Below are 12,271 nucleotides of genomic sequence, written 5' to 3' on the forward strand. Positions count from 1 at the left end.
GGGAAAAAGATAAGCACACATGTGAATCTGTTCAGGGCATCAGGTATAAGTAAAACAAATGGCACTGACCTTTCTCCTCAGAAAGAAGCTCCAACAAAGAATTATTGTGGGTAGAATAAAAGGAAATAAAATGAGGATGTGAGAGAGGAGATAAATGGGTGAAGAAATGAATGGCAAAGTGAGAATCTATACTTGCATTCACTTGAGTGTAAGGATGCCTAAAGCAACTCTGGAAGGATACATATAAAAGAAAGAAACTAGGCTCTCCGGGCAGAGCAGGAAGGAGACTAGGTGGATGGGGAATAGGACAGGAGAGAGAATTTCAGTGTGTAGTGTTTTATACTTTTTGGTTTTCAAACCAATTAATATATAGAAAGGACAGAAAGAAAGAAAGAAAGAAAGAAAGAAAGAAAGAAAGAAAGAAAGAAAGGAAGAAAGAAAGAAAGAAAGAAATGCATTTTAAAATAAGAAGGAAAGAAGCGAATGGTTGACAACCAGGGTCTCAGGAGACAGGACTGGAGACAGGTCTCTGTCCTTCTCCCCAATGGATGGTTATTTGTTTTCTTCTTTTTCTTCTCACTCCCCGTCATTGGTCCTAGTCTGCTTCTCTACAACGCCGCTTATGCCTTACACCTGACCTAGACTTCCAGAATTTTACTTAGCCCTCTAAGAAACTTCAGAGTTTGTAACAGACATCTGCCCCTTGCTGAAATGGATGAAATGCTCATCCAGAGGAAAGGGCGGCATCTTGTCAAGTCTGGTCTTGGCTTGCCTCTGGCTTTCGTGACAATCACAGGCCTGGGGATCACAACAAAGCAACAGCACCGAACAGACAGAAGCACTCCATCACTCAATGACACTCTCCTGGGAGCCTGCATGGTACCCTGCATTTCTTACCAAGTTACATCAGAGCAGGTACCTCAGCATAGCCCTGGGAAAGGAGGGAGGAGGGCAGGAAAGGGAACAACAGCAAGAAGGCTGCAAACAGGTGCAGAACGAGAGAAAACAAGTCAGAGGTTCCCAAAGTCAGCATTCCTCACCTGTTACCAGTTTTACTAAAGCGAGACTAAAATAAAGCAAAGATATGCTCCCTTGCTTTATGAAAACGTTTAAACACACACACACACACACACACACCAGGTGCTTCATGAACTATTACTGTCCAGGGGAGCAAAGTCATTCACATTATGAATTATTTTACACTCAAGAATTGGGCTCAACTTTTCTTATGAAAAGGTACATGAACATCATTCAGAACTGTCAAGAGGGCAGTGGAAGAGTGGGCACGGAAGCTAAAAACTAAAGTTCGCAATTGTTAAGGTTGTGTTTCTTTTTTTTTTTTTTTTTTTTGCGGTACGCGGGCCTCTCACTGTTGTGGCCTCTCCAGCTGCGGAACACAGGCTCCGGACGCGCAGGCCCAGCGGCCATGGCTCACGGGCCCAGCCGCTCCGCGGTATGTGGGATATTCCCGGACCGGGACACGAACCCGTGTCCCCTGCATCGGCAGGCGGACTCTCAACCACTGCGCCACCAGGGAAGCCCAAGATAGTTTATATTCTTAATGCTCAGCGTCCTACACCCCTATTTTAAAATTTTTTATATAATCTTTGCTGTATCAGAGATGGAGACTGACGGACAAATAATGATATGTGAACTATGAAACAAAACTTCCCCTGAACTCTTCCAAGAGTAAAGCCCAAGGAAGCTGCCTCTCCTCCCCTGAGCCTTTTGGGGACAAACCACTGGTGCTGCCTTCATGCTTCCATTTCAGTACAGCAATTTATTACTCTACCTTGAAAGATGTTTTTTGAATTAGAAAGAAGTTTAAGGCCATCAACCTCAGATATGTGTTTTTATAGATGAGGAAACTAACATGCAGGTCTAAATCACACAGCAAATATGTGGCAGAACCCAGATCTCCCGATCCATTAAAGAAACAACTAAACATGTAGATAAAGATGTGTGCACAGGGACTTCCCTGGTGGTCCAGTGGTAAAGAGTCTGCCTTACAATGCAGGGGATGTGGGTTCGATCCCTGGTCAGGGAAATAAGATCCCACGTGCCGCGAGGCAACCAAGCCAGCGCGCCACAACTATTTAGCTTGCATGCCTCGACTAGAGAGCCTGTGTGCCACAAACTACAGAGCCCATGCACTCAGGAACCTGCGCACCACAACTACAGAGCCCACGTGCCCTGGAGCCTGCGTGCCAGAACTAGAGAGAAGCCCTGTGCCACAACAAAGAGCCTGTGTGCTGCAACTAAGACCCAATGCGGCCAAAAATAAAATAAAATAAATAAATATTTTTTTAAAAAAGATGTGTGCACAGATATGCTCACTGCAGCATTATTTATAATCACAAAACACTGAAAGTAACCAAAAGAGTAAAAAGGAAGGGCAAAGTGAATGAATTAGGGTACATCCATACAATGGACATATTATGCAGCCAGTAATGTTACATGTTTAAACACTTTTTAATAACAAGGCAAAGAGTTACGATAGAATATTAAGGAAAAAACCTGAATATAAATTTATATACTATTAATGAAGAAACTGATAGGAAAAAAAGACTGAAAGGAAATATGTCAAAATAGTAAAAATATCTCTGGAGAATAATTCAGAACATGAGTGACTTTTTTTTTTCTCTAGTTTCATACTATTTCTAAATTTCCTATACTGGGAATATATTGTCCCTGGATGATCACACATGGACATGGCCTGCTTCTGCCTGCTCTGCTTCATATTTTATGATGGTAATTATTACATAGAAGCCTTAGTGGGTCAAGTGGCCCATTTAGAGTCCCTTGACTTAAGAAGAGTCAATGAGTACCTTAATATATGTTATAAATTGCATAACTGGCTCCAGTTCTTCGTTTGTCCCTCTATCCCTGTCCTTTGCCATGTAATTTTGCAGTGCCCTCCCACTGGGGACTAATCCCTACCCTGGGATTGGCCACATGACTGGCTTTGGCCAAGAGGATGTTAGCTTTGCAACACAAGTAAAGTCTTGAAATGCACTTGTACAACTGAACTTACACACTTGTACCTTTGCCATCACACTTATGAGAAGGATGTGCCAGGACAATCTACTGATCCCAGAAGGAGGACAGACACATAAATCAGAGTTGCTCCCAGATGAGCCTGGCCAAGATCAGCTAACTCTCAGCCTTAGACGTGTGAGTGAATCTAGCTGAAATCAGCAAAATCACCCAGCTGCCCCCGACCCTCCACGCCTAAATCAGCCAACCTCCAGCCAAGGCACAGACATGTGAACTCTAATAACAAATGATTGTTGTCAAAGCTAATGAGTTTAGTGGTGATTTGTTATGCAGGAATACAGCTGGCTGGTACAATTCAGCTGCATGTATATACAAGAAATTAAATCCATTACATCAGAACCTATGGCAACAAATAGTTACACCTTGTTCCCATAATAATTCCTCTAAACCACCAACTGTGAACCATATCAATAAATATTTGTAGATTGACTGACTCGATCTACCAATTATATAATAAAATAAATGATTTCAGTTGAAGAAAGTTAGCCAGTAAGAAGATCGGTGAGAACATTCCAGTGGCGGTTGAAATTAGAGAAAAAAGCTTTCATTCTGAACTACTAGGTATTGACTTATACTCTGTCCCTCAGTGGATCAAATTGGAGAAAACAAAATGACAAATGTAACCTGTGAGGTAGGGGGTTAACAAAGGATAAAGGGAAAGGGAACCAGCAGAATATGTATTACAATTTTTCTATGTGACCTTATTTTTGTAGTTTTATTTCATTGGCAAAAGATCAGCAGAGCACCATGGCCTAGAACTTAGATGGTTGAGTTATTGATAAAACTGCAAAAACAAGATTCAGTATACACTCTATGTCCAATTTCTAACACTTGAAGCTCAGATAGTGAGTGAAATTTTTTTTTTTTGTAAATTGTATCTATATGCCTTTTAAGTTTCATTTCAGAAGGAAAACATCACCCAATAAGGTCAGTAGTGCACTGTGGGGAGTAAGAAGCACAACCAGCGTATCATCTGATTTTATTTAAACAGCTCCCTGGGCTTCCCTGGTGGCGCAGTGGTTAAGAGTCCACCTGCCAACGCAGGGAACACGGGTTGGAGCCCTGGTCCGGGAGGATCCCACATGCCATGGAACAACTAGGCCCATGCGCCACAGCTACTGAGCCTGCGCTCTAGAGCCCGCAAGCCACAACTGCTGAGCCCGCGTGTCACAACTACTGAAGCCCGCGCACATAGAGCCCGTGCTCCACAGCAGGAGAGGCCACTGCAACGAGAAGCCCGCGCACTGCAACAAAGAGTAGCCCCGGCTCGCCGCAACTAGAGAAAGCCCGTGCACAGCAACAAAGACCCAACACAGCCAAAAGTAAATAAATAAAATAACTTTATAAAAAATGAAATAAAATAAACAGCTCCCTATCAAAGGTCAAACTCGACTGGCAAATTTCCTTGGCATCACCACTTAGCTGTCAGCAAGAAAATAAAAACAAGCCACTGTCTCATGGCGATGAATCCTTCATATCCAAGGATGAAATGGAGCAGCTATGAGAAATGGGGCTAGATGCTGAGATTACCAAGATAGCGGCTAAAAACCCCACAAACCAAAACCAACATAGAGGCAACACCAAAATGCAGGTCCTCAATCATTTCCATATGTGCTGCGTAAATAATGGCACTGAATAGATACTGATTCCTGGGAAGGGGAAAAAAGAGATTAAACTCTAAATTGGGAGTAGGTAGTATCTTTATAAATATGTCTTATATATGTGTGTGTGTTTTATATATATATACACATACACTCATATATATTTATATATGGTGTGTCTGTGTACTTTTAAAAAGAGAAATCACATAGGACAAATGCCACTTACATGATATACACATATATGTACCCATTAGCTATTTATATAATATGTCTAAAGTAAAAAGGAAATTTTTGTAAATTAAAGAAGTATGCCTCATCTAAATCCTTCAGCATTTGATAACTGTGTTTGCCCTTTGAAAAATTTCAAAGGAGCTGGCAAATCTTGGCCGATTTTTGATGTAAACAACTCGTAAAGAAAAATGCTAAGGCTGGGTTCTGGAGGCTGGGAGAGGGGCAGGAATGCAGTTGAATATGTCAGAATCATATTAAGCTGTAGCCCACTGCATGTTCAGACAGAAGGTAGGCGCCTGCCCGCCCAGAGTCCCCTCCCTGAGCGCCTGGACCCTGAAATCACCTCCAGTGGTGAGTGGCATGAAGAAGTGTTGAAAATAGTAAAAATAGCAAACACTGAACTGTGAGTGTTTACTATGTACTAAGCATTATTCCAAGTGCTTTAGATATATATTAATTAATTTAATCCTAAGAGTGACCCTGGAAGGCATGTACTATGATTACCCTCATTTTATAGACAAGGACACTAAGAGATTAACTCCCTCACCCTACGTTACCCAGCTGGTATACGGCCAACCTGGGATCCACACCCAGGCAAACCAGACCCACAGCCCTGCTCCTGGCCCCTCTAGCATACTGCTTTGCAAGAGATCAATGATGAAACAGATCTCTAGCCAAAAGTGAGCATTCTTCAATTAATGTTATTTTGAGCCCATAATTAGCCACTACAAAAGGTACAATATTGGTTCTTTCTATACTTCTCACCTTCGTTTATATGGACTCCTAATCCAATGTTCCTGAGGTTAAGAATTCCAGTTTAACACCGGCAAATAAGAGCTAAAATGTTCTGAGAGCTCACTGTGTGCCAGGCACCGTTCTAAATGTCTTCATGTATTTACACAGGTTTCTGTGATGGATGCGATTTCTCTCGTACACCTCCCTCACTCCATGCCTTCTGTGCTTGTGCTTACAGAACCTCTTTCCCTTACTCTGGTGTTCATATTGTGGCCAGTTGATAAACTATGTATTTAATTATGTGGTAATTTACATAGGGCAATAATAACAAGAGCTAATATGTATTTAGTGTTTACTAATTGCCAGGCGCTGTTATAAATGTTTAGTACATACTAACTCATTTACTCCCCCCAACAACAGCACAAGGTTAAGTATTATTACTATTATTCCCATTTTAAAGATCAGGAAAGGGCTTCCCTGGTGGCGCAGTGGTTGAGAGTCTGCCTGCCGATGCAGGGGACATGGGTCCGTGCCCCGGTCCGGGAAGATCCCACATGCCGCGGAGCTGCTAGGCCCGTGAGCCATGGCCGCTGAGCCTGCGCGTCCGGAGCCTGTGCTCCGCAACGGGACAGGCCACAACGGTGAGAGGCCCGTGTACCGCAAAAAAAAAAAAAAAAGATCAGGAAAGAAACACAAGAGTTGAGCCACTTGCCCAGGATCACACCATTAGTAAGTGGCAGAGCCCAGATTCCAATTCAGGCAAATTGATTCCAGAGATGAATCGCTATACTCCATCCGTGTTCTGCATTTGGCATCTCAAGTCTTCCCATAGGATACTGTGTTTAAAGTATTCATTGAATAAATATCTGTAGAGCAAATGACCGATTTCAAAAGATTTACTTAGTATATACACGCAAAAAACCCTTGTGTGTACATTTCTTTTCCTTCATGAAAATTAATGACTCTTACCCATGAATAGAGTAAGTTTAACGCTAGATAGCTGTACATATTGCTTTCTTATACCATTCTAGCATTGCAATGGCCAGGCAAACGAAGAAGTCATGATGTCACTTCTAAAAGGGGGGAAAGCATCATTATTTTCTTAACCTGTTAGAAAAAGAAAATAAAAGGTAATCTCAAAAGGATGATGAATAGCAAAAAAGCATTCACCACTAGCCCAGGCTTCAGACTCGGAAAGGAAGGCTGCTCCTCTGCTTGTCTATCCCAAGCACATCAGGTTCTTTCTGTAGCGCATCCGTGTCAGGGGACCCAGCTACTCTCTGTAGGGAGATGACAGACACATCTGCCTTTTTTTTACCCTAGAATCTACCCCTCTAAGACAGCTCAGACCCATGCTCTTGTCAGCTCAGGCCCATAGCTCTAATCAAATGTGATGAAGATACAGCTATTTATCATCTCTCTGTGACTTTCTTTCCCAGGTCCCACGGCCTTGGAATATTTCAACATCAAGAGGTCTTCCCACTGCAAACAGGAAACCTAAGTCACCCATGACTCATCTCTACCCTTTATTCAGCAAACCCGATGGTATGCTAATCCTGCTCTGGGTTTCATCTAATCCTTTCAAAATCCATTTTTTCTTTGCCACGGATGGTACATGCCTTTCCGTTTCTCCCTGCATTGCTATATCCATGCACACCTTGCCTGCTCTGGCATCATCAGCCACGAGACACCATTTTCTTCTTCTAGACTCCAAAACAAACACCATCCCACTTTCCTAAGGCCTTGTTTCCCATCAAATGCTGAGTCTCCGCCTTCCCTCAGGCTACCTCATACCAGCAGCATCTGTTCATGGTTAGCTCACAGGTTATTGTTTTCATTCCCACCTATGAAAACAGCTCCTTAAACTTAGGATATCCACACTAAGCCAATGTACCCAGCCATCACTTGCCCTACTCACTCTAGAAGTCTAACCAGGCTAACCTGAAGGAAGACGATTATTATTTATGTGCTGGTCCCACCCTCTCTAGACCTGGAAGAGCCACAGTTATAGTCCTTTATTCCACCCAAAATAAAGTTACCTTGACTTGTGCATGGTGCCAGTAGATCACTTTTGTATTAGTATATTTTATGCTGAGTCTGTTGATATCCTACATATTTCCAACTTGGTTCTTATATCATCTCGGAGGATAGGGGCCATGTCTAGTTCTCTCTGAACAGCCTTCATCCAGCACTGCTAAGTTTCTTCTTTAGGAAGAAGACTGAAATTAACTAACAAAGCAAATGAATACCTAGCCTCCCAATTTAATTACAAAGGAACATGACCAAAATAGAGTAACTCATGAAGATACCCTCCAGGTGGTGAGGTGCAAGACCTGGTCATTCACATATAAGCTTTTTATTCTTCAGTCTACTTGGAAGCTTCTGCTTATCTCTTTATAACCTCTTTATTTTTTTTTTTTAAAGAACAGCAAACCGTGCTTAGCAGCCTTAATCATGGGCAGAAATGAACGAGCTGAATGTAGGATGTCTTTCTGGTGGTTCTGAAGGTCGAGCCCACATTCCTAGGACTGGCTCCTGTGGTTGCCAAACGATGTGAAGTCCTTTAACTCAAGTGTTTCAGAGAAGTCTACAGTCAAATTCAGCCCTGAAGACAGATGACTCCTGTGTAATCTTAGACTAGTGTTTCTCAACCTTCTTTTGGTCACAGACTCTTTTGAGGATCTAAAAAAATTATAAATGTTCTCAGCAGGAAAACTGACAAATGTTGACAGTCCAAAATTTTGCATATAATTTTAGGGGTCTACAGTCCATCTGAAGAACATGATACACTAACAGGATAAGAACACCTACATTTGCCCAATATAGTTGGCCTGGGGTTCAAGGAGGGAGGAAGAGGGAAAAGAAAGAGTGAGCAAAGAAAGAACAAGGAAGGAAGGAAGAAGGGAAGGAAAGAAGGATGATGGTGGGAAAGAGAAAGAGAGAGGAGAAAAGGGAGTAAGAGTGAGGGAAAAAAAGAGAGAAATCCAATAAACTGAGAGAGCGTCTGTGCTTGAGCTGTTTAGCTTATCACTTTGTTTCAGGCTTGGAAGCAATTACAGAAGAATGGCATTTAATCTCAGTAAAACTGGACAAGAAGATTGGAATCATTGGCTTTCTGAGATATAATGAAATACTATCCATCACTAGAAACAAGAATTCCTAGTTTTGCTTAAGCTGTTTAAACAATGCAAAAGATGAAGAAGATTAAATTTAATGCAAACGGCAATTTTTAAATGTTGCCTATCTATGCGTTGCCTGAAGGACTATCATCCTCCTCGATCAGGAAGGCAAACTGCTTAAGAGGGCACTGACTCCAGAGGGAACTTTGTGAATTAATACTCCCTTAAGGCGGATGCAAACTGGGGTTCAAATGAATCAAATAATTCTGTTCCCAAACATTTGTATATCCACAGAAAAACAACTGAAGCCAGGAACTCGACAAAGCTTTCCCGGGCAAGTTCCTCATCCATTCATGCACACTGCCTACCTTTGATTTCACACATCCCAAAGGGTTCCTATCCACGTTCATTATCCCCTACTTATAAAAGTACTTTTGCTGGGACTTCCCTGGCGGTCCAGTGGTTAAGACTCTGTGCTTCCACTGCAGCGGGCACGGGTTCGATCCCTGGTTGGGGAACTAAGATCCTGCATGCTGTGTGGCTAGAAAAAAACAAAAGCTGGCATAGAAAGCTTTTACTCGGAGAGAAACCGGTACTTAACAAAGACGAACTGTGGATCAGAAACTCTCTGCAAAATATATCTGACCCACTGTACCTATCTATTATCAGCAAATTACCAGCATGGCCTATTGCAGTGTTGCCTTAAAAGGTTGCACAACCTAAAAGTTGAGAATTATGTTTCATTCGGCAGACTTTCTGAGGGCTTAAGCCTGGAAAAGAGCCTCTCCGATAACTCTGAGGGACTGCTCCGAAGAGGTGAGGGAGGAGCCGGGATATACAGGACTTTTTGCAACAAAAACCAGGTAGCCGGAACATCAAAAGATTACTATTTATTAAAGAAAACCGGACACCTCAAGGAAACGAATTTAGCATTTTTCTCTGTGTGGGAATATGCAAGAGTCTGGGCTCATTGAAATCATCCCTTTGATATGCACCAGAACTATCTAGGGCCAGGATCCTGCTTTTTTCCATACTGAATCCCCTCGGGGTGCACAGTCTGGCTGACAGCTTGATGGCCACAACATCTTTTGTTTATTGATACAATACGGCAAGCGACACATTCTTTGTGCACAGCAGTATAGCACCTCTAAACAGAAGGAGGGGCCAGATGGGGGGAACTGAATGGTGTGTGCTTTGGTCTAATGATTAAGAAAGCTTCCTGGAAAAGACTGACTGATCATTTCTCCCCACACTAAGCTATCAGTATAGGTGGCACCTATGAGTTCCTTTATGCTGCATTTATACTGATTAGCATTAAAAAGCAAAGAAATAGTGTTATCGGGAAGAGAAAGGGACCCTCAACTTTTGGAAACCTGCTTATTTGCAATCATTTTAGTCGGGGTCTTGGTTTAGAAGAATCAATGTCCTAGCCCTCTGCCCACTATGTGCTTCCCTCCAACCATCACCACTGTTTCAACTCTACTCAACGCTTTAGGGCCCAAACGAAATTCTGCCTTGTTCACGCAATTCTTCCTGTGATCTTCACTGGGCGTACGCTCTGAACTTCTAGTTTCTTTTCCTCTTGGGACACTGCTCATATTTGGTCTGATCAAGTATTGGGGGTACAAGGCATTTTCCCTAGAGTCTGGGTGTAAGTTTTACCATCGTTGTCTCACAAGTATCTACGACAGTGCTTGACACACAGTAAGTGTTCAACAAACACGGAAGTGAAGGGGAAAGTTGCCCAGATTGTTTAGGCCAGCTCTAATCTGCATAGTCTAGAAACAAGGCTGCTGAATGGCTGACTAGCTCCACAGATGATAACTAAATACAATATAGGTATTGCTATATTGTTATCACACTCCTGACACAGGGCCTCTGCACTTGCCGTTTCCTCTGCCTAGAAGCCTCTTAGACATACACCTAGTTCTTTCCCTCATCTGCTGATCTTTGCTCAAATACTACCTTCAAAGAAAGGCCTTCCCTGTCTATCCTATTTAAAACCTCAACTCCCCCACTGCTATGGTTTGAATGTTTGTGTCCTCCCAAATTCATATGTTGAAATTCTAATGCCCAAAGTGATGGTAATAGGAGGTAGGGCCTTGGGGAGGTGATTAGATCGTGAGGGTGAAGCCCTCTGTAATGAAATTAGTGCCCTTATAAAAGAGACCCCACAGAGCTCCCCAGCACCTTCCACCATGTGAGAACACAATGAGAAGTCTGCAACCAGAGAAGGTTCTCCCCCAACCATGCTGACACCCTGATCTCAGACTTCCAGCCTCCAGAACTGTGAGAAATATATTTCTGTTGTGTATAAGCCACCCAGTCTGTGGTATTTTGTTATGGCAACTTGAATGGATTAAGAAACTCCCCCCTCCTCCAACATCTCCCGATTTTTTTCTGATTTATTTTTCTGTATATCACTGATCACCATCGAATACATATATATAGTTTACTTCTTTACTTTTTCTTATTTCCTATTCCCCCCTCACATCCTAGAATATAAACTCCATGAAGCAGAGATCTTTATAAATTGTGTTCAGTCTTTATCCCCCAGTGCTTAGGATAGTCGGTGGCAGATTAAGCACCAAGTAGGTGCTCAGTGAATAGCTAAGGAATAAATTTTTTAAATGAATCACAAAGCACCTGTAAAATACTTACCTCTACTTGGCACTGTGCTTGATCCTGCACAAGACAACTGCTAGAAGCCAGGAAACTGTAACCTGATCAAATACCTGCAGCCCAGCGTGTCTGCACAGTGATGGGGCACGCAGAGCAGGTGTCTCCCCTGATGTATCACCGAAGGCTGGGAACATGCTTCATTCAGTCTCCTATACCTTCTCCCTTAACAACTCAAGAACCACTAGGAGAATGAATGGCTACACTGTAAGGCACTGATAACATGTGATAAAGGAGTTCAGACATGGAAGAAGCCAGTTTATAGACATCACTATGAGAAGAAGTGTGGTGGTCAGCTTCTAAGACATCCCCCCAGTGGTCCTGTTTTTCTGGCATTCCCATCCTTGTATGGTCCCCAGCCACAAGGAATCAGGACTCCCCTGTGTGACTGACAGAATAACTTCCACAGCTGGGTCAGAAAAAGTATTTTAGCTCCTGCCTTGGTGTCTTGGCTCTCTCACTCTTTGGAAGGCGCCTATGCTCACCACTACACCACCAACGTATCCCTCACTCTTTGGGAAGCCAGCTCCCATGCTGTGGTGATACTCAAGCAGCGCCATGGAGAGGAACTGATTCACCAGCATCAACTTGCCAGCTATGTAATGGAACCACCTTAGAAGTAGATCTTCTAATCCTGGAAAAGTCTTCAGATAACTGAAGCCTCAGCCAACATCCGATTTCAACCTCATGAGAGATCCTGAACCATGTGGACAAAGAATTCCACCTGCCATATCAGCAAACAAAGGATGTTGTAGCCATCAAGCCCTCAGCCACTGCATCTGTCCCCAGCTGTGCACCCTGAGGGGATTCAGGATGGGAAAGAACAAGATACTGGTCTTAGATAGTTAA

The 12,271-nt window shown here is 42.8% G+C and overlaps 1 protein-coding gene across 7 annotated transcripts in view; it reads right to left on the reverse strand.

The window, feature by feature from the left end:
- The window catches only part of CREB3L2 (cAMP responsive element binding protein 3 like 2), a 117,588-nt gene that overhangs the window by 33,854 nt on the left and 71,463 nt on the right, over positions 1-12,271 (reverse strand). The gene's annotated exons all lie outside the window — the stretch shown is intronic.

This window comes from Monodon monoceros, unplaced genomic scaffold (assembly GCF_005190385.1).
Source record: "Monodon monoceros isolate NGI ecotype Baffin Bay Population unplaced genomic scaffold, NGI_Narwhal_1 Super_Scaffold_2, whole genome shotgun sequence".
In the NCBI taxonomy this organism is placed as follows: Eukaryota; Metazoa; Chordata; class Mammalia; order Artiodactyla; family Monodontidae; genus Monodon; species Monodon monoceros.